This window comes from Euprymna scolopes, chromosome 21 (genome assembly GCF_053919585.1).
Source record: "Euprymna scolopes isolate OS-2025 chromosome 21, ASM5391958v1, whole genome shotgun sequence".
Classification (NCBI taxonomy): domain Eukaryota; kingdom Metazoa; phylum Mollusca; class Cephalopoda; order Sepiida; family Sepiolidae; genus Euprymna; species Euprymna scolopes.
Genome location: NC_136502.1, coordinates 101,644,470 through 101,668,646, shown reverse-complemented (window position 1 = coordinate 101,668,646; position 24,177 = coordinate 101,644,470). Strand labels below are relative to the sequence as shown.

General features: G+C 30.9%; 2 protein-coding genes across 3 annotated transcripts in view; one reads left to right on the top strand and one right to left on the bottom strand.

Moving 5' to 3' along the window:
* Window positions 1-24,177, top strand: part of LOC145242874 (uncharacterized) — a 107,946-nt gene that overhangs the window by 24,760 nt on the left and 59,009 nt on the right. The window lies entirely within an intron of this gene.
* The window catches only part of LOC145242637 (uncharacterized), a 131,903-nt gene that overhangs the window by 69,667 nt on the left and 38,059 nt on the right, over window positions 1-24,177 (bottom strand). Inside the window, exon 2 of one of the 2 annotated variants that reach the window (XM_080105756.1) lies at window positions 13,017-13,214. The exons of the other annotated variant lie outside the window; for it this stretch is intronic. The gene's annotated coding sequence lies outside the window, so the exon portion shown is untranslated. The remainder of the gene's footprint in view (window positions 1-13,016; window positions 13,215-24,177) is intronic. 2 annotated transcript variants of the gene reach the window in all.

Sequence of the window (24,177 nt, the reverse complement as noted above, 5' to 3'; positions counted from 1 at the left end):
ACATATATTATCATCTAGATAGCAATAGTATCACATATATTATCATCTAGATAGCAATAGTATCACATATATTATCATCTAAATAGCAATAGTATCACATATATTATCATCTAAATAGCAATAGTATCACATATATTATCATCTAAATAGCAATAGTATCACATATATTATCATCTAAATAGCAATAGTATCACATATATTATCATCTAAATAGCAATAGTATCACATATGATATCATCTAAATAGCAATATTATCACATATATTATCATCTAAATAGCAATAGTATCACATATATTATCATCTAAATAGCAATAGTATCACATATATTATCATCTAAATAGCAATAGTATCACATATATTATCATCTAAATAGCAATAGTATCACATATATTATCATCTAAATAGCAATAGTATCACATATATTATCATCTAAATAGCAATAGTATCACATATATTATCATCTAAATAGCAATAGTATCACATATATTATCATCTAAATAGCAATAGTATCACATATATTATCATCTAAATAGCAATATTATCACATATATTGTAAAAAATATACATAAATAAGTTATATGCCTGATATATTTTTTGTTTCATTTTACTTCAAAGTTCTCAGAAATCAAGGAGCCCTCTTCCTAGGGGTTAACACTTGATCTCCATCTGAGATACATAAATATTTGAATAATTCATTAAAGTTCTCCTTTATATCTCAAACACTGAATTAATAAAGAAGTTGAGAACAAAATTTTCTTCTCTCCAATTGACCATTTAAATATGTAAAATTTTTCTTGTGGTCTCTTGGTCCTACTGCATTACAGGACAAGAATTCATCTAGTCTGGTGGAGTAACCAGCTTCATGCTATTACTTGATGGAACATCACTTGGAGAAAGTGCACCATTTCTCGTAAAAAACAGTGTGGTGATTTTATTTGGGCTGTGAATACAATGTTATTTTTTAATATACGAGATACATAGATATTCGAATGTTCCATTAACGTTCTTTATCTCTCAAACGCTAAGTTAGTAAAGAAATTGAGAACATAATTTTCCTCTCCCCAATTAACCATTTTCATATGTTGTAGTATATCTTTTGTTTTGGTCGCTTTGTCTTACTGGATTCCAGGACAAGAATCTATCTAGTCAGGTGAAGTATCCAGCTCCGTGCTATTACTTGAGGTAACATCACTTGGAAAAGGTGCACCATTCCTTGTAAAAGCTAATGTGGGTTAGCCATAGAAAGGAGATCTTATTTGGGCTGCAAATACTATGTGATTTTGAATATTTCGTCAGGGTTTACTTGTAGAAAAAAGTATCCTCGTGCCAGGTTGTCCCTACAAAGTCCTGTACAAAAAGACTTTAGACACTCGAGGATAATGTCTAGTAGGCATTCAATTTCTCTCCATATATATATATATATATAGTATAAAAATTATTAAATAATTATTAAATTATTAAATACCTTCGGGAATCTTCAGTGCAGGGTGTCACGATTAACATCAGTCAATAGGTTCAAACCTGGCGACAGAAGCCATCTCTGGCTTCATTAGCAAGGACCGTATCCATTCAGCTACCATTAACCATGTGAAATAACGTTGAAATTTAAACATTTATTCTTATTAAATGCTTTTAACGTCAGAGTGATCTATTTATAATACGATGATCTGCACATAAGAGTGACTTCATTCAACTGAAAGTGCTCAACGATAAGAAACGAGTTTCATAAAGGAGGTGACGTAATTATTTACTATAATAATCATTATATATAATTGTGTGTGTGTGTGCGCACGCGAAGGGATAAGATAATGTTACTATTCCTGACAAAATATGTTGGTGCATTTAGAAATGAGGTAATAAGCAAAATAATACCGATCTTTGTTGTTTTCCTCTCTTTCTCCTTTCTTTACACCCCACCCACACAGTCAGTTTTTATGCTCCAACCAATCATGTTGCAACATCCACACCATCACTCGACATTTGCTACTAGCTAATGCATACTCTTTCATTTCACTCCATCGCCTCAAAGATTTACACCCCCTACTTTCTCTAACAATCTTTGTATATTTAAACTGACTTCAACAAAATAAATATTGCATTCCATGAAAAATTTCATAATAGAAACGAAATATCAAATCAGAATAAGCATGTTCTTTTGTTAATTTCTTCCAATTTGAATTTGTATTGTTATTTGCTTAATAGCTTATTCCTGTACACACACAGATATATATATCCCTATGTCCTTAGCCACACCAGAGATGAACTTCCCAGACCCCCCACAACCACCTAATGTTCTTGAACTCCAAAACTAAAGCACCACCAACCTGCCAGGCACCCCCCTCCCACCTTTCTCCCTTTTTCTTTTTCCGCTTTTCTTGCACCCCTCCCCTGACATCATTCATTCTTTCATTCCACCATAAACGAACGTTTCTGTAAAGTCTAAGGAGGCTACAAGACGGCCAAAAAACGGTCGCGTAGCTGAAACAATAATGTAACTAAACAGAAAAAACGGTAATAAAAAATAAAATGCATATTTGCTCTACAACAGTATTGAGCACTTTCTTCAGGTTTTTATTAATTACCACTTCTACTATATATATACTAGCAAGCCGCGCAGCATTGCTCAGTCATAAATTGCTTAAATATGATATTTTGATTAATGCAGACTTCGTATTTATTATTATATTATATTAGACCCAATATATATAGTAATGATTTAAAAAGTTTAAAAAAAAATGACTTGTGTGCCACCACTGAGAATCGAAACCAAAACGTTTAGCTTACAATTTACTTTTTCCTTAGACATTAATGCCTGAACTATGAAGACACGTTTGCTGAAAGGCTAAAAATTAAAACATGAACCAATAGCTATTACGTTACGTCTGTATATTTGTAATGCTGTCATCTGACCTACACCTAGAAAATTCGATTTTTTTCAATTTTCACATTTTTGCACCGCTTTTCCCCCGGCTAAAATCCAAATATAAAGTTCCGCATGGGTTTGAATACCCTGTATATTAAGTTTCATGTCTGTAGACCAAATACTGAGAGAGGAGTTTGGTAGGCAACATTTTTTAAACAAATACATATATGTATACGTAAATATATATAGAAAGAGATTTGTGCTTACTATAACCATTTTATGCAAATATTATGCAAGTATAAATCATATAGAATATCTACATGAATATAATCACGCATAATAGTTAACTAAAGATGATCACCCCATAAGCAAACCGAAAAAACTAATAGGGAATTAATTAAAATGAATGTTTAAAAGAATATGCAAATTAGCTAGATCTTTTGCAGATGAATGCAATTCCACGACCCATATATATGACAAAGTTGTATTTTCTTTTTAAATAAATAAAAGAAAGGGTTTTTAATATGAATATCAATACACACAAAAAATAATTATAGGAGTATATATATATATATATATATTTATTTATACTCAGATAAACATTTTACATGGTCACTACATAGACAATATTTCGGAATTATATATATATATATATATATATATATATATATATAAAATAGGTATTGCATTTCCAAAACTCCTATTGGCAAGCCATCACTGATCAGATTTTTGGTGACTAAATTTTTTCTGATATAAGATATTATTCATGAATTCATTTTGTGTCAATATCATCATCATTTATTGGTACAAACTTTAAATAATGCAATGGAAAAGCTCTTTCTATTTTTTTTTTTTTTTTACATTTTTCCTGGGGAATTGATTCTTTCATTTCGATATCTTTAAATGATACGAAAAAGGCTTCACTGTATATTTTGGGTTCACTGTTTTATCAATTACACAAATGACCAGTAGAGTTACATATTATGCAAAAAGAGTAACAAATATTATATATCATAAAAACTAAAACGTGAAATCCAAAATAATTAATGATAAAATATTAAAAAAAAAAAAAATAATAATAAAATAAATTGGAATCGTTATTAAAGAATTTGTGTTTAAGAAAAATAACTAGAAAAAAAAAGTCAACAACAATTGGCAGTTCAAAAAAATAATCAAAACACAGTTGCTCTTCTGATGCAGCACTCATTCTGTTTAGATGGAGCTGACTTCACAGGAGGAATTGTCTAGGGAATAGCAAATTGATAAGTGACCCCCAGTCGCATGTCTATCTCGGCCAGGGGAGATAATTTAAACAACTTTATTTTTATAGGGAGGTGTCACCATCTTCTCACATATAGCAGCTGGTAGTCTCAAATGGTCACCAATCTAGTACTGATAAAATTCAGTGTTGCTTAACTTCAGTAATCTTACGAGAACCAATATATCAGTGTAATTAGATTGTATATTCAGATGTTGCTTTATTGAATGTATGTATAATTGTCTAGTTTTCACTTTTCAAATGCTTGAAAAATTATATATACACCCGACAATTCTTTTGTCATTGTTCTCAAAATCAACACAGACAAATTTTGTCAACATAGAAGTTTATTTACAATTAACTTTTGGCCATCGACAAAAGAGATGGAACATAACAACTGCGTTTAGCTGTAAGGATGTGTGTGTGTGTGTGTGTGTGTGTGTGTGTGTGTGTGTGTGTGTGTGTGTGTGCATGTGTGTATGCGTGTGTGTGTGGCAGATGATGGCGGAAAATGTAAATAATGCTGGATGACCATCAGCCTCCTCTCTTCCTCTTTCTCCTGTTGTTTATGTTAACTGTGTCTTTTATATACATCAACCGACATTACTGAAATGTAAAAATTAAAAATAATTATTTATTTTTATTTTGTGTTGCACAATTCTAACTTCCCGGCCTGGAATATTTCGGTGATAATTACAATTCAGGTCATTTTTGTGGGACACAGGAATGTAGATAAAAAATCAATCTCAAATATGCGTATGTGCACACCTTCAATTTTATTGGCGTTGCCCCGGCTCAATATCCAACACAGATACAGTTAATATGTCATAGAACTAACAAATCAAATGAAAAAAATTGCGATCTAATTGCGTTCAAGTTTATGAGTAAAGTGTAAGTAAATAATGAGAACAAAATTATTATTATTTTTCTTTTTTTTACATCGGACTCACCACTTAAGGCCCGGAGGCCATTCGAGGATAAGGGTTAATGAGTGTACAGTAGTCAATGGGACAATATCGTACTAACCGTTAATTGTGAAAATTTGGTAAATTGGATTACTTAAGGGAGATGATTCATTATGAACTTGTTTACGTTGGACTTGAAGATGACTAAATTGTAGTAAGCTGGAAAGCAGGAAATGAAAGAGAGTTCCACAGGCGTGTAGTTCTAAGAAAGAAGCTTTGTTCATGGAATCTATGTTTAGATTTAGGCACAGATAATCAATTGTTATGGGAATTCTTCTTGGATTCTCCTGTCTTGTTCTCTCCATCATCCCTGCCAGACGTCTCTGCCAGCATGTCATCCAGACTCTTCTACAAATTGGTCAGCTTAGATATCTGATGAGATCTTCTGTCCAGTCTTTTGGTTGCATAATGGATTTCACAGTAAGGTGTCACCTGCAAGTCCTAACATACTTCTTTAGAAATGATCAACAAGCCGAAACCTTCTCTGTCTTAAACTGAGATAGATGAGACATGTCCATAGAATCAAACGACAGTTCTTACAAAGTTTCTGATAAAGGATAATAATTATTGCATTTCTTTAAGAGTCCAAGCATGTTAATTACATTGTTCATAATCTATATATTATTACGCTTATCACTTTGACCGTTATTGTATTCGTAAACATACTTTAAAATTAAAATGGAATATTCCAAATCGCATTAAACGTTATTATACTGAATTCTCTTATGAAAATGGAATATTGCCAGCCAGTGTCTAGTGGGTACAGATCAGAATACTCATAAGTTATTTATCGCCAGCGAGTGCATGCTGAGTACAGTACTCTGAGGGATTCAAATAAATACCAATAACCAATCCTCATATTAAAATTTAGAAGCATAATATACATTTAGATGAATATATTTTAAATAGTTAAATGTTAAATCACATTTATGTATTCAGGGATTTTCTTGTTTGTTATTTCCATAATCCAATGATATTACTCTCATTCATGCTCTTAGAATATTGGAGAAATTTTAATTAATTTATAAATAGTATAAAGAAAATTTTTTTAAAATAATTGTAATCGAATTGTGATTGATATGTGTATTGTGACCAAAAGTTTTCGATTATTATATGTTAATGTTGATAATGATAATAATTAATTAATTAATTTATTAATTTATGATTAGATTATTTTTCTTCTTCTTTATTAACATTATCTCAGAAGAGCTCAACATATGCCAAGCTAGTCTTTATTATTACGGATGTTTTTGTTTAATGGCATATCAAGCATTTTTAGGTTATTTAATGCCGGATTCCAGTATTTTTGGTAAAAGGGTTTTATGCTTCAATATCTTTAAATATTGATTCATGGAGTTTGGTTTAGCTGTTTTGCTTCACGGCATGTCAACCCCTTTCGGGTCATTAAATATTGAATCCAGAAATTTTAGAAAAAGTTTTTATTCTTCAACCTCTTTATATCTTCAAATATTTTTTTATGCTGTTTCGTTTGATTGTTTTGTAGAAAAAAACGTTTTTGTTTTGTTTTTGACTTTGCAGAGCATGATTGAGTTTTGCAAAGGAAAAAGGAAAAAAAAAACAATAACATTAGTATTTGGTGCATTTTTAACCAGGGTTGGTTGGTTGTTTTTGTTTTACGGCATGTCAACCCTTTTCGGGTTATTTAATGCCGAATCCAGTTATTTTGAAGAAAAAATTTTTAATAGAATATATATTTTTTTTTTCAAGTCGGTTTCTATTTAACCCATAGTTGGGACCCTAACAGGTACTACCACTCCGGATCAGAGTGGACCTGGGAGCAATGGAAATTAAAGGATGGCTCCACACTCCCCAAAGCCCACAAGCTGGGGCCCTCACCACTGGATATAGTTTAAGGTCATATCCAGGACCTTTTGACCAGGGAGACAGTATCTTCAGACAGCCTGATCTAGCAGTAGCAGATGTTATGCTGTTATTTGAATTATCACTTGTAAATTGAAAAAGAGTGGTTGAAAAATAAATTGTTGTTGAGGTTGGCTGATATCTATTATGTAAAATAATCCAGGATGTTTGTTTATTAAAATCTGGGAGAAAATTGATATTAAATTAATGGAGAAAGTAAGGGTTTTTTTTTTCTAATTCTCGGAAACAATTTCTGATTTGGATTATCGTAATTCCATTAGTTAAAATGTTATGCTTATGCAACGTTAAAACCAAATATGGCATATAGGTAACAATCACTGTGTAGGGAAAACCATGACGTCATACAATCGCTATCTTCTCATAATATTCTTTAACATTAAATCAACAATCCATCCATCTCATTCAATTTTATCCTCAAGTGGCTTTTGACCTTAATACATGGTAATTCGTTAATAAAACAAAGAAGGAGAAAAATTCCAATAAAGTCTTAGTTTTCCAGTTTTCAAATTTAAATTTGCGCCAGATCATATTCCTCCTCCAATGCAGTCGAGATGAAAGAAACATTTTCCCATGAAAATTAAAATGAGACGGAATGTGCTTTCAATTGTGTTGATCAAATCTTTGTTGCTTTTCCTTTCTGTTTTTTGTCATATATATATATATATATATATATATATATATATTATAAATTAAATTTTTAAATGGAAATATGAATGTTAATACTAATATTTATAGATTAATCCTATTCAGAGATAAAACTGCTCAATATTCAAGATAGAGCATCAATATATGAAGGGAGTTAACTTTTTCAAATTATGTTTTACAACATTTATTGTTCATGAACAAGGAATACAAGATAAAGATAATTATCTCCTTATTCCATGAAGTTTCAAAATATTTATCTTTTTTCTTCAGAGGAAAACGGTTAGGAAAAGAAATTTTATAGACACTAGCTATAATGTTTAATGCAATTAATTCCCTTCATACACACACACACACACACACACACACACACACACACACACACATTTGTGTATATATATATATATATATATATATATATATATATATATACACACACACACACAGTGCCTAAATTAGGCAATCCTACTATTCAATTTTCTAATCTGGTTGCTATTCTGTATGATACAAGTGAAGCGTATCATGGCTAGTATGGTTCAATGCTAGCGAATTGATGAATTACTGTCATCGTTCTGTTTATTCAGACTAACTTTCTGGGTAATGGGCCTCTGGAATTTCGTATTTTCAAACAATTTCCTTTGTTGTGTAGACTGGCTGACATGTAGACTGACTGCTCAGTGGTGGAGTTCAACTTTTTTTACAACACACAATCTTCTATCAAGAATACATCTATAAAGAAAAGGACGAAAACTGTCCGTCTCGATCCAGTGCAGATAGAGAACCTGTACTAATCACCAATAAATGCACTATAATGATTGTTTGTAACAAAACCAAATAGGTCTAACGTACACATAGACCTTAACTTTTTTTTTTTTATAGGCATCACTACTTATCAAGGCCCTCAGAGGCAACTCGAGGATAAGGGTTAAAGAGTGTACAGTAGTCAATTGGACAATATAATAATCGTTAGTAATGAAAATTCAGTAAATTTGTTAACTTAAGTGGAACGGCTCATCAAGAACTTGTTTACATTGGACTTGAAGACAACCATATTGTAGTCAGCTGAAAAGCAGGCAAACGGAAGACAGTTCCACAGGCGTGCAGTTCTAAGAAAGAAACTTTGTTCATGGAATCTATATTTAGGTTTAGGCACAGATAAAGAGTTGGGGAAATTATTGATAGTGTTTTCAGCTAGATGAGTGTTTACGACCAGCTTTATGTCCTGACATTAGCTAAGAAAATTGAGAATGTCAAGAATTGCAAGCCCTAGAAATGAATTAACCTTAAAAAAATCTTTTTGCTAAAAAAAAATGCTAATTTTTCTCTCCACGGTATAAAATATGTGTGCATAACAACAACTAGCCCCTTTGCAAATCTGTTGAAGATATTTTTTAAGCTTTACAGGCCTAGAGGTAAACGCAATTATCAAATAAATATCTATTAGAACCTCTTAGACATGTTTTGCTCAAGAATTCAATCGATAAGTATCGAAAATATCCGATCTTAGAAATAGTCTTTCTTTTCTTTATATATATTAAAAAAAAAAAGAAATTTACAGGGGAATATTTTACGTTACACCGGTGTAACCTTGGCCGGTGTAACATAAAATATTCCCCCATAAAAATTCTTCTTTTTTTATCTATAAGAGAAGAAAGACTATTTTTAAGATCGTCAAGCCCAAATATCAACTGACATGATATTGTAAACAAACACAGACGAAATTTGATGAACGACATTATTATTATTATTATTATTAGTATTATTATTATTATCATTATTATTATTATTATTATTATTATTGTTATTATTATTATCATTATTATTTAAAAAGAATTTTTTTTGCAAATTAGTCCACTGAGCAAATTATTTCTTGTAATATATAATATTCACTAGAGTATTGATTCTATAATAATATGTACGCAATCTGCATGAATAAAAATATGTTTAGTATCTTATTAAAACCTCCACAACTTCTCCAATGATGAAAATTAAAATAAAGGCATGCATATGTGTTAATAGAAATATGTATTATAATAAAATGAAGAAAAAAAAACAAATCATTGAATTGGAAAACAATAAGAATCAATAGTGAATACTGTTTTTCTTTTTTCTTCTTCTGATCAATATATTACCGTTAAGATTTGCATACTCTTATTTACAAAGACTTTCTGCAGTTCTGATGCGGGCGGGGGGCAAATTTTAATCCATGCATAACCAACAGTGTATATAATTTATCATTAAAATCTTGATAATTTTTTCTGACACTAAAATGATACTTTGAGGTTTTCAGGGTTTAAATAAAAAAAAGGTTTTATTTTATTAGAGAAAGGTTGTTTGCTTGAAGCATTCCTGGTAAATAGATATGGAGGAGTATAAAAAGGCTATAGCAATGCAAGGAACCGACTATTGTATTAGTGTGACGTATGAACAGAAATGGACAAACGAAAGAAGGTCTTATTTGTTTAGTTATTTTATTTTTCAAGATAATCACAACACAAATCAGTACATATGAACTTACTGTTTGATATAACAGGGATGGTGGAGGTCTTAATATTTCGAGAATATCATCTCTTTTTCAAAAGAAAAGAAACTAAAAAATGTCCTTAAAAAAAAACATTGAAATATCGTAATGGATGGTCAACTCAGTTAGTTTGCAGTTTAATCACACTATCAACTAAGCTCCAACCTCTGTCCCATCGCTGCAGTTTTGCATATATATATATATATATATATATATATATATATATATATATATATATATATATATATATATATACCTGTTTTACGTTTTTTTTGTTGTTTTTTTTAAATTGATATTCTAACTAGGAATGGAGCATCCTTCTAGATGCCAGACATTCACATACTGTCTCATATATTCCAACCGAGAGACCTTTTTCTAAGATTCTAACTGTCTCTTCAAGTGTAATTGCTGGTCTTTCTTGCACTTGGTTCATTGGGTATATTTGCCAGGTATTGTGATTAGCTTGAAAAATAAATGGATATACGAAGTTAAATAAAATAACTAAACAAACAAGACCTTCTTTCGTTTGTCCATTTTTGTTGATACATCATTCCAATACAGCAGCTGGTTTCCTGCATTGCTAAAGCCTTTTTATACTCCTCTATATATGTATTTTATTATTGAATCCTTTGAGATGAGTAATTTGCATATTTATTTTATTTATTTGTGGACTGTTATCGTCATATTTATAGTTGTTGTTTTCACAATGTTTCCGCTAATTATTCCTGTGGCTTTTGTCAGATGGTTCCTATTTACAATGTCTCCCCACGGGACAGTTACACACCAGGGTCGTTTTTTAACGTGGAGAAAAGGAACAAAAATAAAAATTATCTCAGTCGTGAAGGATTTCTCCTCCACTAACAGAGAACAAGAAATTGAAATGCAGCATCTGAAGAACAGATACTACATTTTGATCTTGTCCCGAAGGCTTTTGTCAGATGGTTAATCATGACTGGATAGGAATGCTGAATCTCTTAACTGTATCCTCAGTAATTACTGCCTTTCATAGTTGTTGTCGTTCACCACGTTTTGACCAATTAGGCCTCTGGCCAGATTTGGGTAGAATTGAAACCGTTATCTTCAGACAATGCTCATCTGGAACAACTATGGAAGGCAGTAATTACTGAGGATACAGTTAAGAGACTTGGCATTCCTATCCTGTCGCGGTTAACCACCTGACAAAGTCCAGAAAAATAATTGGCTGAAACGTTGTGAAAAAAAAAAAACAACTATGAAGATGAGGATGATAGTCTGCATATAAAAAATTATTTGAACACTCATAACCTTTTAACATTGCGTTTGTGGTGCACAGTTCTGCCGCTGGTATCACCTCATCGACTAATATGTTCATGATTTGAAAACTTTATGACTTTAAAAGAGGACCTCTCATTAAACAAAATATCGGTGGAACTGACATTAAAAGTTTTTCTTTTAATATATTAAAAACAAAAAAATCTCCTTAGTACATTATTCACATAAACATTTATCAGTATAATATAAAGCTATTGATTTTCTGTTTTTAACCCCGTTCCTCAGTCGCATGTATACCCACATCGGGGGAGAAGATAATATTAGGGGTTTGCAGTTCTTGCATGGAGAGCTTGCAGCCCTCTTACATACAGTGCCTGGTATAATAAAATGAACACAGTCATTGAATTAGAAGACAATAAGAACGAGTAGTTAATTAATGTGATGTCCTTTTGAAAAATAATATGCAAATTAGTTGATATTGGTACGTGAACGGCATACACATGATCAGTATAGTATAAAACTATGTTACTGTATTTTTTAATATGAATTTGGCATTTTAATCTCTCTGTCAGTGCAATAAAAAGTCCAACTTTATAAAGATCAAGAATAAAGGAAACAATTCTCTCTTTCAAACTATAGACAAGAAATAATATTTTATTTATTAATTTTTCATTTAACAAATGCTTAATTTGCTAATCATTAAACGTCCCGTTGAGAGCAAAATGCGAGAAAAAATTCTATAATGGCATTAAATTATGTGAATAAGTGAAATCAAAACAAGATGGTGACCAAGTTTGGCCTGATGTCGTGTTTATCTAAAAAGGAAATTTATCCACATAATGTTGACACATTTTAAGTGTGTTTTTTTTTCAAGTTTACATGCATAATACTAAATCGATTTTAACCCAAACTGATTCTTCATTTAATAATATTTAACAAAAACAATATAAAATCATTCTTAATGCATACACAGTTTTTTTTTTTTTTTTTTTTTTCTCATTCTGCTCTCAAAAAAACCTTTAACGTTTACTCTTAATTTTAATAACCTCTCCCCATGAAAATTGATTTACCTGTGAGATATTTAAATTGAAATTTAACAATTTAATAAACAATGATACCATAAAACTTGAATGTAACTTGTGAATACTATGAATGCTTTTTAATATAAGAAATACTAACGCAGTGATTCAGGAGTTTGGGTTAATTTTAAATTAAAACCTATGTTTATCTTATCAAAATGAGTTCAGACTTTAAGTGTTTATGAGTATTAAAATACCCCCCCTCTTCAAAATTAGCATGTTTAACTGCTGTATCCTTATAAAGTGTTACAACAGATAAGGTTGTCACTTGAGTGGAAAGAACAGCCAATACGATTGAATGAGGGCAGAATGTGGATTTATTTATTTGCAGACTGTCATCCTCGTTTTGGCCCACTCATCCTCTGGCCTTCTTCAGGTGATTAACCGCGACGAGATAGTAATACTGAATCTTGTAACTGTATCTCCAATAATTACTGCCTTCCATAGTTGTTGATATCTCATCATGTTTTGGCCAACTAAACCTATGGCCTGCTTTGGGTAAGATTGAAGCTGCTATCTTCAGACAATGCTCACCTGGAACTGTAGAGATTCAACGCCTCTATCCACTGTGCTATGAGCCCCAAAGGATGATCAAGGCTGGATTTTTTCGTCTTATAAATCCAAGTTTTCCTTCTTATCTGGTCTTCCAGTGTCAGGTCCGTACCGAATGGCATTATATATTATTATTTATTGGATTCCAATAAGAAATAATATAAAAGGCAGAATGGTTTACTGCAATAAAGATTTAAATAATAGATACACAGAGATTAGTAAAGCATTACTAATAATTGAAGTAAGATAGCAGTGAATGTAGTGCTTACTTTATATAATTCTCTGTAGTAGTATATTAGTATAGAAATTAGTTTAAAATAAAAAAAGGGGGACATTACTAATCTCCAAAGGAAGAACGCTGGATAATGCAATGCTCACAAGATATAGTTCTCTGTACATAGGTGTAGGATATTCTATTATAACACCACTCCTTGAGCTAATTTTCCTTTTATTTTTTCTTCTTTGATTTATCATAGTCACTTGTTTATACATTTTATATGCAAGTCCATTGAATCGTCATTGCCACTGTTGCATCTTTGAAAAGGGTTGTAATATACAAGCTTATTAGATGAATGGAAGAAACAACTAACAACAAGATAGTATGATGGCAAAAAGAAAGGTTTATTTGTAATAGAGAATACAATAATGGATAGATAGGCATTAATAAGACGTTACTAATCGTCAAAGCAAGACGATTGGGTAATGCAGTGCTCACCCTAGTTTTGTATTGGTGAGTCCACACAACAAAGATGGTTTAGGATATGTAATAACATATCCTAAACCATCTTTGTTTAACAAATAATGAGATGCTTTCTTTTTCTTTTTTTTTGCATGTGATTATAAAAAAAAACTGCACTGGATTTTTTTTTTCTTTTTACAAACCTTTTTTTAAAGCTTTTCATTCGATACTAATTATAAGTCGAGTAAATAAGTTGACTGCCACCACTGTGACTGCTGTGGAGAGAACGAACAAAAATCTGTTATGAACGGAACCTATTGGACGAGGAGTCCATTTCTCTCAAAATTGTAATAAGATAAATCATGATTTAAAATTTAACCGACTCATCACAAATATACACAACTATGATAAACTTTGAAGCAGTATTTTACTGATAGAGGAAACTGCCCTAGTACCTGATTTCATTCATTAAGGAATAAAACATATATGTTATCTCTCTTTAACCAAGATCGAAGATATCACATATGGATTATTACTGGCCAACCAGAGAATGCACTTTTCTATCTGGACATAAGAAAAAAAGACTTAGATAATATTTAATTTGATAAATGAAATCAGATATTAAGGAATGATAGATAATTCCTGAATAATCTAAACCAAAAGACTTATAGTAAAAAAAAAAAAAAAAAAAAAAAGAGGAAAGTATTCTTTAATACCATACTTAACGCTTGGGCTACGATGGCATTTTTACACACATTGCCTACGATGTGTGTGAGTTTTTTCACATCACATAAAATCAAGTCTAGGTTCTTTGAAAAAGAATTTTTTTATCAAAAAACAATACAAACATTCAAATATGGGTTTCAAGCATGGATTTCATTCATTGATTAATGCAGTTAAGGCAAAGAAGAATTCTATAGTCCTTGAAGACACCATTGTTGCAATTGTTTGTAATAGAGAACTAGGTGTTAAAAAAACTAACAGCCAGCGTAGCCTGAGGGTTAATATTCATTTAATTTAAATATTTTTTTTTATTGTGCATTTAATTAACTTTATTTATTTAAAATGTACATTAAATGTTGAGAAATGGGTTTTTAACTGAGTACACACGTAATGAAGACGAAAGATTTAGAGAATAAAAATAGCTTTTACGTTTAATATAATTTAAATGAGAAAACTGAAAATTTCTTAATATAATAGACAGATGCAAAGAAATCATGGTTATCTCGAATTTTATTTACAAACAATTACCAAAGATTAAATTCTTTTTTTATTATTATTCAATCCATGTGTATTCGCATAATATAAGTCTTTTGACCTTTTTTTTGTTGTTGGTATTCGTTTCCTTTTTTATTTTTAGAATCAGGTATTTACAGGTGGGACTACATGAAGGTTGCTAACATCCATAAGGGGAAGGAGTGTTATGGAGCCGACTGGATTCGAACCTGGCACACCCATGTCATCAGTTAGTGGTGTTATCCACTTCATCACCACCATACTGAACAGATATGGAGATCTTGAGTTAAAACAAATAACGTTTGCTTCCCTAAAGCTGATGAAAGTTGATAAACTTTGTAACACAAAATAAACCTCTTTTGACAATTAAAATAATTCAAAAAAAAAAAAACTGAAAATCTGATATAGTAAATAGATTTTACTTTTAACTTTATAAATTCAAAGAAATCACGGAAGTCTCAGGTTTTATTTACAAATAACTATCGTTGGTTAAAGATGGATTTATTAGTCAATTCGTATGAATAAACATAGTATAAATCTTTTTATTCTTCTGTTGGCATTTTTTTTTTAAATTTAGAATCAGGCATTTACATGAGAGACAACATGAAGGTTGCCAACATCAATAGAAAGTGGTGCTAATGAAGCTGACTGGATTTTAACTTGGCATACTCAGCTTATTAGTTTGTGTCATTAAACATTTCACAACAATCACCTGGTTTTGGCTAGGAGCAAAGTGTAGTTTCTGTTCTGATACTACACTTCACCTTTTCTGTCCTCGGTCAATTGAGGAGTAAACCTTCATGACTGGAGCAATTTTTATTTTTGTTCCTGTCCAGAGTGCCGCTTTTTGGGGAGCTGGATTTTCTTCACATTAAAAACCGACTTTGTGTCTATTTTTGCCCTTGTGGGGAGGCAAGTAAATAGGAACAATCACCTTTTTATTTTATGTGATTGATTGTCATTATTATCATCATCATCATTATCATCATCATCATCATCATCATTATTATTATCATTATTATTATCATTATTATTATCATCATCATTATTATTATTCTACTCGCTTGGAGTTTTCACACAAGTTATTATTAGTGATTGCTCACTGGCAATAACAAGTGGTATTCACTCGGAAGTCTTCTAAGATTTCCAGCATTTCCTTTTAATAATCATTGCAAATTACTTTGTCCTATCACAACAGCTGTTTACCATTGATTTCTCGAATATGAAGGTTGCCAACATCCATAAGTGAAAGTGGTGCTATGGAATCAACAGGATTCGAACTTGGCATACCCAGGTCGTCAATCCATGTAATAATCCACTTTACTGGTTCTGCCTCCCTTCTTTTCCATTTACTATGCTGATCTTCATCGATTGTTTTACCAAGTTAATTTTTTCATATGAGAAAAGAGACTTTACTTTTTTAGCGTCATAGATTTTGAAATCTCACAGAAACGAGTTAGCGAAAACCGTATAAAATGAGCACTTTTGTAAATCCATGATTTTGGTTGCGTAATCTTTGGTTTTAAGCACTTTTTACCATAAAAAAATCTTTTTGTCTTAAAGTACTTTGGCTCTTCGTCTGGTTCCACGTGTGCCTCATTATAAAAAACCCATCCTGAAAAATAGGAATTCTAATACAATATATAAAACATTTCGATAATCTAGTGGCTTAAACATGAGATCTTATTGTTTGTAGATGACATTATGGGTTTAAAAAAAAAAAATTTTTTTTCAAGGTTATTATAGAAATATTTCTACAATGTACATATTCCAGTCCTGCTGCTTGTGTATTTCAATGAAATAAGTAAAATTATTAAAATTAATATTTGTTCTTTTATATGACAGTGGCGCACGAGAAAAAAAAAAGTAATGTTTGTCTTCGTTTTGTTTAACAGCACAAACGAACCACCATACTTTAACTCAAGTTCAGAATTGCTTAAAGCCTTAAAAATTCATTTCAATATACTACTAAGCTAGACCGTTTTATTTCTCGCATGGCGCAACGGATAAAAGCGTTGAGTCAATCAGTCCTAAGTGATAGTCTTCTGAGAATTCATATTTTAATTCTGACTACAGGTGATGATAACTATGAATAAAATAAAACAAAAATTACTTAACACTTCTTCCTTGTCATTGCTGACAGAACGAGGACAATCTACTCTCAGTAGATTAAATAAAAATGTTAAGTCTAAAATTCATAAAGGTTTCTGAGTTTGACATAAAGATTTTTCAGTTTGAAAAGATGCACCTGAAGAAAGTCGGAGGTTACATCGGTCGAAATGTTGTGGAAGTAATAACCAAGATAAGAATAGTTGGCCAAATAACCGAAATTCTACAAGGCCGCTGTAATGCATTATAAGTATATATTTAAAAAAGAAATGGCAGCCTTATGTTTAATTCGTAACTCTTTAAAAATTTAGAAGTGACTTCAAACTGGCGATTAGAAAGTCATATCTGGCTTGAATTAAACCTTAATGACAGAAGTCAAGTATCATGGTTCATTAGTGCTTTTAAATGACAATGAAAAAAATTTTCGTGCATATCTATGTCACATTGAAGAAGGTCATTATGAATTCACACAAATGTAAAAAGAAACGTTGAAATGCTGTTCAAGTGTTGGCTCAGCGGAAAAAGGTATAAAATATACATTTATTTTGGTGTGCTTTGCCAAGAAAAACATGTAGGCAACGTATACCGCAAACCACAAATGTACATTTACGCATATACATGGATACCTGTACATACATATATGCATACACACACATATATATACATATATGGGTGTATATATATATTATTATATCATTACACACACACACACACACGGTATGTATATATATATGCATGCAAATATGCTTAAATATTAATTGTTTTATTATTTTGTTGTCAATGTTGCATAGACCAAAAATCTTCCATTTTTATTTTATTTATATTTTTCAAACGGGAGGGTGGGATACCTGAAACCTGCATCCGTCATTCGAGCCACAATATTCTTATGATGATTTATAACAGGTTTTGGGGTTGATTTTATTTATTTATTCAAAGCTGACTGTTAATTTTTTATTTTTACCTGTAAAAAACAAATTGTAAGTTTTTTTTGTTTTTTTTACCTGATCACATTAATTGATTTAGAATTATACTTAGCAACACAGACATTTTTTAATGAAATGTAATTAAAAACAATATGCAGTAAAAATTTAAATTTGAAATGACATGATGTGGGTATTATGCCATTTTCTGGCATTGTCTGGCACTGACTCGTAAATATTGAAAAAAAAACAAAACATTTTTGCTAAAACACTTTTTGCATTTGATTCTGAAAAACTTTTGATTGAATTTTTTTTTTTTTTTTTTTGCAAAAATATATTTTTTTTTATTTTTTATCGGTAAAAAAAACAATTGTAAGGTAATTATTTTTCTTTTTTACCTAATCAGATTAATTGATTTAAAAATCTTTCAGTGGAATTTTTTTTGTTGCAAAAATATTGTTTTATTTTTACCTGTAAAAAAAAAAAAAAATTGTAAGGTAATTTAAAAGATTTTTTTTTCTAATAACATTAATTGATTTGAAAATATTTTGGTAGAATTTTTTTTTTTTTTTTGCAAGTATATTTTTTTTATTTTTACCTGTAAAAACAAAATTGTAAGGTAATTTCTTTTTTTTTTTTATCTGATCACATTGATTTAAAAAATCTTTGGAAGAATTTTTTTTTGTTTTACAAAAATGCAGTAGTTAACAAAAAAAAAAGAAAAAGAATGGGAAGAAAGAAATTATAATAAATAACTGTTAGCAAATGATAGAAGATTTAATTTAGTTTTAAACTTTTAGAAACAATTTTCAAGTTTGATTTTTCTAAAATTTATTTTGTTACTTTCACTTAGCTAATTATGTCAAACAAAATGACCATCGATTTTTATTTTTTGAGATGTTTGCTTATTTCAGACTTAAAAACAGACAAGAAATCCCCCCCCCCCTGCACTTAAGGTTAGTGATATCGTAAGCATATTCAAAAAATAAAAGAATAAATAATATATTTTATACCTAAAATCCCATAACTAAGGATTCAGTTTTACAATGAATTATAGGTAAATATGCACTTTAGGTGCGTAAATTATTTGACCTATATAAAAAATATGAAAAGCTTCTTTTTTTTTTTTTATAAAACCCATTATTAATCGCAAAGACTTAACAAAAACATAAAAAGCTTAATTTTTATAAGTTTTTATAAGATTCAATAAACATGCAATGACGGCCATGTTTTCCTGATTTGAACTAATTTGAAAAAAAAAAAAATAAATAAAACATGGCCGCCATTGTATGTAACGTCTTACAGTGCCAATTCTCTATTGAATATTATATTGTACCTAATAGACAGTACTTATTTCAGAAGATTTTAAAAAAATGACTAGGGTATCATCAGCTAGAATCAAAGCCAAAACATTTAATACTACAGCTGCATTCCCTACCATTTGAGCCATCGACAGAGATAAGAAAGATTGAACATTAAACCACTGTGCAAAATTAATAGCAATATGTCGGCAATTTTTGCATTTTAACTTGTCGACATATTTTTGTACACATTATTCCTCCAGCCAAACAAAGATTTTACTTATTATAAACCATCCTTGGTGTATGGTTAGTATTTCCTGTTATTTTTAGTGTTATGTGATCAGTAGTTTAAGAGTTTATCGGTTTAATATTTTCTCACAGACACATACGCATGCATACATCTACTGTTTTGTTTATATAAAAAAGAACCCAGATTTTTGTAAATTAATTTTTATTTTCATTATTTTGTTCGCGATATGAAATGAATTGGATTAAAAAAAAAAATTTTTAGCAATTTTTTTTTTTTTTTTTTTTTGGTGAATCAGAGCCAAATGATTCAAGAGATCAATTTTTACTGAAATTGATTGGCAGATTTATCAATCATGTAAATAATGGTTGTAAACGTAAAGACGATTAGCATGATATCAAAATTGTAATTAAAATTGTTGAAACTATGCGTGTGATATATGGCAAACGACAGTGTCGTGATGAGTCGTTCGTTTTTGTGAAGCATTGTTTGTGGCGTGTGAGGATATTTCTAACACATTTTAAGTTTATGTGTTACAGCCTCAAAAAAAAAGTATTATTGTTGTTAAAAGTTTTAAAATATGAGATCAGGTAAAAAAAAAATGTATAAAGAAATCTCAAAAAAACAAATGAAAAGAAAAGAATAAACAGCCTTTTGCTAATTGTACAAAAACTTTGGTGAAAACAACTACAAGAGAATTGCACCAATTTATTGGATTCTTCGATCAGCCTTTTCTTTGTTGTTTGTTTCCATATTAATTCCCTTCCCCGAGACTGGTGTTTGAAATTTATTGTTATTGGACAGTCTATATATAGAATAAGCACCCCGCAGTTAAATATGTCAAAAAAGGTTAGTTCTACTTTTACAGGGTGACCTTAAAAAAATTCCACTCATGAAATCGTCAATAAAATTCACAATCTCTTCTGCAAGTCAACCATATTTGGTACAAATAAACTTAAGTCTATGCCTGACTTGTCCACCAAATTTTAGTTATGAATGTCCAACAGTTTTTGTTTTATCGCTATTCAATAATATGCTCTAAATATGCACCTTTATTTTGCAAACAGACATGGATACAACATGTAAAATTGTTAATAACTCTGACACCTTCCTCTCTTACTTCCCCTTGTTGAAACTACTGTTCATCCTTTACACCACCCCTTCATTCATTCAATGCTTCTCAAGATTTCTTAACATCTAACAAATAGTGTTCAGTATTCCTCAGGACTGAGCGTTTATTCTCATCATCAAACCATTAAGGACCAATGATCCCAGGTGTTTATTTGATACAAATAAACTTCACTCTATGCCTGACTTATCCACCAAGTTTCAATCCTTAATCTCCAACAGTCTTTGTTTTATCACCATTCAATAGGCTTTAAATGTATATCCAGATGTGGTGTGCAATATTGTTTAACAACTATGACACATTTTGTAACAGAGTGCATATGAGCACATGTGAAAGTATCAGCAGCAGCAAAAGATAGCTGGCTGTGAAGAGATCAGCAGCAGTAGCCGGAAAAAAAAAGGCGTATACAAATGGACGATGGCAAGAGACTTTTAAGTGGTGTCGAAACAATTATAACACTACTAAAAAAAATTTTGGTCATTGTGCATCAAACCAGACCCTAACTTTCAAACATGCTGGCAGGTGGCGCCTGCATCTGTCAATTAAGGTATGGAAGCACAAAATGGATACACATATTCTTTCTTGACACTGGGCTGTGATAACCTTTTTTCAGTTCAGGGATAATTTAGGGATTGTTTTGATAGATGTTTATCTTTGAAATAACTCCACATGTCCGGTGAGTGTGAAGCCAATTTATAATCATTCTTCCACTTATAAGACGATCACTAAAGTGTCCCTTTAGTCATTTCAATGAGTAATTTGAAGTGGGTGAAATTGGGATATCCTACTGAAACCGATATGCATTCTTCTCAACACCTCTTCCTCTGCCCAATCCTTCATTAAACAAAATAACGACCAACAGGTAGCGATGAGTATTGATCATGCCTTTTTACAGCATCTGCTATTATTAAGGGTTATTTAATTTTGATAACTTTGAGCTATTATCATGGCTGATCGTTCATTTTTGTCTTTAAACCACTAAGTACCAATGATCCTATAAGATGATCAAATGTTCATATGATTTTATATTCTAAACAATGAAGCAGAATGTAGGGGATTATTTTGATAGACATTATCTATAATAACTCCGCAGATCCGATCAGAGTGAAGCCGATTTATGGTGTGTAATATATACATGCTTCACACTTAGCTCATCTTAACCCGCTCCCAATCTTTATGTGTAAGTTTATTTTAAAGATAACGTCTATCAAAATCATGCCTTTTTACAGCATCTGTTATTATTAAGGGTTCCAGTATTTAATTTTAATAACTTTGAGCTATTATCATGGCTGATCGTTCATCACTAAGTACCAATGATCCTATAAGATGATCAAATGTTCATATGATTTTATATTCTAACCAATGAAGCAGAATTCCCATATGACTTGCAGATGAAATAAACAGGCGACATTGAAGGTCAATAGAAATACCTTTTATTTTCGCTGTGTTGAAAATGTATAAAAAAAACAGCTAATAGTCAACCTTTATAAAAAGTGGGGAGGGGGTGCCATGCATCTTTTTAGCTTTCATTCTATTGTGGGTAACTTTGACGGGCCAATAACAAAACCTCTGACCAGGATGCTCTCAAAATCCAACTGTCTGAAAAGTGAGAAAAGAAACAGGCTGCATTTCTACTAAAAATAATCCAACAAATTGTATTCCTACGCCAAGATATCTGATTGGCTGATTACCCAGTAGTAAAAGACCTTTCTATTTATATGAAGAGAAAATAGTACATCAAAATGCGTGACTAGTTACAATTCCTTGTTTTGATATTTCAACTCGTGCATCGACCTTTGCAGACAGTCTCCGGGGTGGAGGAGAGCATCAGATGTTATCCTTTTATTTCATACTAGCAGGGGTACCCGGCGTTGCCCAGGTGTAGAGAGATCTTATGGTAAGGGTATTGATCAACGGAGCCCTAAAAAAATGTTTAAAAAAAAAACAAACAAAAAAACTAAAAAAAAGTGTAAATAGCAGCGAGTACCCGTGCGAGCGCAAAAAAAAAAAAATAGTAAGCAGGCAGGTAGGCTTGAACCTGTAATGCTAAGAGGAAAAGGAAGTGAAAGAAAAAACAATGTTAGCAGCGTTCGAAATAAGTCTAGCCATTGCAAGGTGTATGATAACTTTGCAAAAATGTCCATGAAAAAAGTGACCCCTCCTTGTAAAAAACAGTCCAGTTAAAGGTGAAAGAATGAATGCTTTAATCCAATTTTTGGATATTTGTCGTCCGAGAGACCAATCTTTCTAACAATATCAATTTGTCAGTTTTGGTCACGTGTGCCGAAAGTTTTAGCGAGATATAAAAACATACATACATACATACACACTAACAAACAGGTGAGATTTATATAATAGATATCCAAACGACAGAAAATGAACTTCATCAATGCAGAGGTGCATATTTGAAGCATATTAAATAGCAATAAAACAAAGACTGTTGAATATTCATGGCTGAATGTTGGTGGACAATACACTATTTATTAATAATAATCTATAAAATTTCTGATTAAATAAAAACTGCATTTTAAAAAGAAAAAGTGGATTTTTAGTGTCTTATTCAAAAGAAATATAAAAACATAACTTTTGATTATTTAATTTTTATTCAAATAAATGTTTTAAGTGTAAAATCTCTATAAAATAAACACATGGTTATGAAACAGCTTTAATTAAAAATTAAAAAAAAAGGATCTAGAAGTAAAATTTACATTTTTACGTTATCTTTTGGGGGTGCTTATTGTATATAGGATCCATGTTATCATTATGGCAACATTTCAATATCTGCCAGGAAAACAAATCTAATTGTAATTGTGTGCTCGGAAAATTTGACAAATGTGTTAAATTTATGAACCGTGGAACCGACGAAAATTGCCATTAAATTAAATTAAAAAAAAAACGTGGATAAACCGCACAAAAATAAAAGACAGACTCAAATGAAAGACACATCAGCAGACTAATATTTTGTTTCTTTAATAACAGAAACTTTATCAAATATAATATAGAGAAATAATCACTTTGTGTGTAATAATAGTAACATATAGAGTAATAATCACTTTGTATCAAATAATAGATAATGATATAGATAAATAATTACTTTGATGATATATAGAAAGATATAGAAATAATCACTTTTGATCACTTTCGTAGGGGTGATGAATATGGAAAGGACAAAAGAATGGGTAAAGGCGATAGATATGGGGGGGGGGAGAAGGAAGAGGATGACGAGAACAGAGTTGAATAGGAAAACAGTATTTAAAAATCATCATCATCATATCGTATCCGAAAATTTGTTGGCATTGGTTTCCCCGATATTTTTTCTAGTCAGAATTCTTTCCAGAAAGACATCGGGGATTACAGGAGAGACACCATGAAGGTTGCCAATATCCTAAGATAAAGTGATTTTTGTGCAACGAACTGGATTCGAATTTCGGACACTCAGGTCGTCACTCTGTGTCGTTAACCACTTGAATACGTCACCTTCCAGTTAGAAATAACAGACAGGATGTTTTGTTATTTTTGTTT